This window comes from Athene cunicularia (genome assembly GCF_003259725.1).
Source record: "Athene cunicularia isolate RWA chromosome 11 unlocalized genomic scaffold, athCun1 chr11_part1, whole genome shotgun sequence".
Lineage (NCBI taxonomy): Eukaryota > Metazoa > Chordata > Aves > Strigiformes > Strigidae > Athene > Athene cunicularia.
This window is the reverse complement of record NW_020799113.1, coordinates 17,998,664-18,002,634: the sequence shown is the minus strand read 5'-3', so window position 1 is coordinate 18,002,634 and position 3,971 is coordinate 17,998,664. Positions and strand designations below refer to the sequence as shown.

The following is a 3,971-nucleotide window of genomic DNA, read 5'->3' as shown; positions in this document are numbered from 1 at the left end:
GGGGGGGGGGCACAGCGCTGGCATGGCACAGCCACCAACTCCTGCACATGTGGGACAGCCCCCCCAGCCCCATGTGCCCAGCGCTGGGGTATAGCTGTGTCCCCCATCTTGGGGAGCCCTTGGGTTGCGTGTGGCTGTCCTGGGGGTGGGACAGTCTCAGCATCCTGCCAGAGGGTGGCGTGGCTCCAGGGTGCTTAGCTGGCCCCCCAGGAAGGGTGAACATGGGGGTGCAGCACCAGGCTGCCAGGCAGGAGTGTGGCACGGCTGAATGGGGGTCACTGGGATTCACAACTTCCCAGCACCTGCGGCACCCGGGGGTTTTCCCCTCTTGCCACGGTGTTTATGTGCGGACCGGATTCCTCTCTCCCACTCATGCCCGTGGCCAGCTTGGCAGCCGGCATGGAAAACAGCGGCTGGGCCAGGGACAGGCCGTCCCCGTGCCTGCACCCAGTGCTCTTGGTGCTGGCGTTGCAAATGGGGCATGCCTGGGCTCGGAGCTGGCAGTGCAGATGGGGTCCATGCCCATGGAGCTCAGGCCAGCGGGCCCTGGGACTGGGAGGGGGTCCACAGCCCTGGGAACTTGTGCCAGGGAACAGCTCGTGCTTGTTTGCAAAACCACAGAGGGTTTTTTTTCCTGGCAGTGTTTTGCACGCAGCATCAAGAGTGTAAATATGACACCAAACCAGAAGGCTCGCCACTGGCTGAGCGGGAAAGGAGAGGTGAAATCACAGTGCACGCGTGGTCTTACTGCACATAAACACAGGTTGTGAAATCACTTCCCAGCCACCCTCCAGCGTGGTGCTGCAGGCCAGTGCTACCCCCCCAGCCACCCCTCCAGTGGGGATGGGCTCTTCTGCACCACTGTCTGAAGAAAGGAGAGCCCCCCAAAATGAGGATGTGCACCCCAACACCACAGGGCTGCACCAAAAGTGGAGGATGAGTGTGCAGGGCAAGGCTGCGGGGGAGGCAGGACAATTCCTAGATTTCTGGAAATCCCACACGTCACCCATGGAGGGGCTGTGCCGGATCTTGGGGCACGTGGTCATGGGCATCCCGTCACTTCGAGTGGGAATGGGCAGTGCAGCATCTGCACAGGACTGTGCATGGAGCTAGGATGGGAAAAGAGCCCGGAAAAAACTGTTTCCCAATCAGGGCATTTCCACTGAGTAATGAAGTCACCCGCAGCAGGGCAGGGCAGCATGAGCCGTGTTTTCCCCTGAAACACAGGCTTGCCAAAATTCTGGGTTGTAGGGCACGTGCTGGACACCAGCAGGGAGAAGGGACCTTGGGGGTTTTCCACATCGTCGCTTCTGATGCCCCAATTTCCCAGGGCTGGCAGGCAGTAGTTAATCCCGAGGCTGTGCCCATTTAAGAGGAGTACTGGGTCCAACTCCCGATTTTATGGCAGCTGTAAAGCAAGCAGAAGAACTGCAGCTGCTCAGCACAGGTTTCAGGGCTCAGAGCCCCCCACTTCCCCCATGCAGGCAGGGGACAGCATCTGATAGCTGCTCTCCATCACCCTGCTGTGGGGCATGGGGATGGGCACAAGGCAAAGCCATGGGGCAGGAGCGATGCAAACCCCGTGGAGACAGTGGGGCTGGAAGGATGCTGTGAGCCCCACTGGTTAAACCGCATGTTTGGGGATAAATCCCATTAGCAACATCTCCTTCACACTTGTTGCGGGCTCACCAGCAATGTTTTTACATGGTTGGCACATAAATCTCCTTGGGTAGGGAGGAATAAAGATAACCCTGCTATTTCCAGAATCGAGTTTGAAGCTCCAGAGCTGGTGCTGTACCCTGCCTGCGGCATCCTGCCCTGCCCTCCATTCAGCTGGCATAGGGATGTGCTTCACACCCATGAAGTGTGGGGTCATGGTGACATCTCAGGGGACGCCCTGGGGGAAGAGTCCTCCTGGAGCAAAGGGGTAGTCCCTGGGGACTGGCATCATGAGCAGCCAGTGGGCAGAGCTGCCCTTGGCTGTGCCAAAACCCTGGCGGAGTCCTGGCAATGGTGGCTGGATGGGTCAGAAAAGGTTTTGCATCTAAAAAGAGGCCACAAAGGCTGTTTTGGGGAGTATGGGGACAGGCAGGACCCCTCGTGTGTTGTGGGAAGCAGCACATTACCACGTGGCACCTGGGGTGCAGCGTCCTGGCAGCAGCGTGGCAGTGCTTGGGCAGGGTAAGCATCACCCACCAGCACTGGCATCACAACCCATTATGGACTTCCCAGCCCATCGCAGGCATCGCACCCTGGCACAGGCATTGTAACCTACTGCAGGCATGCCAGCCCACTGTGGACATTTTATACTGGCATGGGCATCCCATCCCATTGCAAGGCATTGCACCCTACCATGGCCATCAGAACACATCACAGCCATTGTGGACATTGCACCCCAGCATGAGCATCACACCCCATCATGAGCATCACACTATTGCAGGCATCGCTCTCCATCGTGGCCATCACACCCCACTGTGGGCATCACAATCCATCGTGGGCATCCAGCTCACTAGATGCTCCCTCCCAAAAGCACCTTGCCAGGCTGGCAGAGGAACAAGCAGGGTGGTTCTTCCAGTCAGTTCAAGTAAACTGCCAGGAGGAAAACTAAACCAGTTCCCTGTCACCCCAGCTGCGGTGGAAATGTTACCCCTGGAAATGGGCAGGGCTGCAGTGGTTATTACACTGTCAGTGAAGGCTTGTAATAACGAGCTGCTGATTAGCCCCGAGGATTTCTGGTGGAGGAGAGAGCATGGGATTTGCCCTTGGGTAACAACAGGGTGGAGGAAAAAAAAACCCTTATAAATTACCTTGTTGTGCAGAGAAAGTGTTAAAACGAGTCAGAGCTGCTGATGGAGAGGGCAGAGCCAAGATTGGAAGACAGGATCAAAAATAAGACGCAGGCTCTTTGCCATGACCCCCCAAACACGCTGCCCTCCCACTCCCCAGGGCAACCGCCCCATCCAACAGAACTGCCAGGTGCCTTACAGACCTTTATATACACATCACTTTATTTAGGTAGCTTATTACACCTCACAAGTGACAAACACTAAAGATATCTGAACACATATATAAAAAAACCCAACATACATAATAAGGTTATTCTTCTTTGGCCCCCAGATGTGCTGCTGGGGGTCCCTATTTGCAGCAGCTGCACTTGGCAGAGGGGGGCCCCTTGCAGACGCAGCCCTGTGCACACTTGGCACATCCCGCCGGGCAGCAGGAACAGCAGCCTGTGCAGGGGAGAAAAAAAAAAGTTGGGGACATTCCCAAGGGCATCTCAAGGTGGGGTTTGGGGGGATCCCATTGGGGATAGCTGGTTTAGAGACTTCCCAACGATGCCTTTTAGCGGCATCCCCATCCCTGGCGGTGTCTCCCCGGGTGTTTTTGCATCCGGAACTGGCACTGGGGATGCAGCAGGAGGGTGTGGGACCCCCAGAGGCTCGTCGGGCCCCCGCAACCCCTCTCTGTGCAAACCCTCTTACACACAGCTCTGCCCGCGGCTGATGGCATCGGGAGCAGCCGGAAGAAATCTCGGCACCCGTTTCCTCTCGGGGCATCCCCTTGCGCCGAGCCTGGGGCGCCAGCAGGGGTGTACGCTGAGTTTTGGATTATACCAGGGGGCTTATCTTGCCTGGCAGCAGGGGAGGGATGGAATTCACCCTGAGCTCCTTTGGGAGCAAAAAAATACAGGAGGAATAAACTCAACTCTTGATAATGCTGAGCCTGATTTGATTCAGCATGTCCCGGGATGTGTATTGAAAACCCCCCCGGATGTTTCTGCCCCACCCCGCGGGACCCCCTTTACCTTTTTTGCACGATGTGCATTTGCAGTTTTTGCATTTGCAGTTGTCCCCACAGGTGCAGGTGCCACCTAAAACACAGAGAAAATGAGAAAAAGTGTTGAGGGGAGGTGGTGGGAGGGGGTCCGCACACCCCCGGGGATGCTCCGGGGCGAGGCCCGCGTCGCCGCC

At 57.1% G+C, this 3,971-nt stretch overlaps 1 long non-coding RNA gene across 1 annotated transcript in view; it reads left to right on the top strand.

Moving 5' to 3' along the window:
- The first annotated feature begins 2,991 nt into the window (after positions 1 to 2,991).
- LOC113484319 overlaps positions 2,992 to 3,971 on the top strand; it is a 3,443-nt gene continuing 2,463 nt past the window's right edge. The window contains exon 1 of the long non-coding RNA XR_003399201.1: positions 2,992 to 3,119. This is a non-coding gene — a long non-coding RNA (uncharacterized LOC113484319). The remainder of the gene's footprint in view (positions 3,120 to 3,971) is intronic.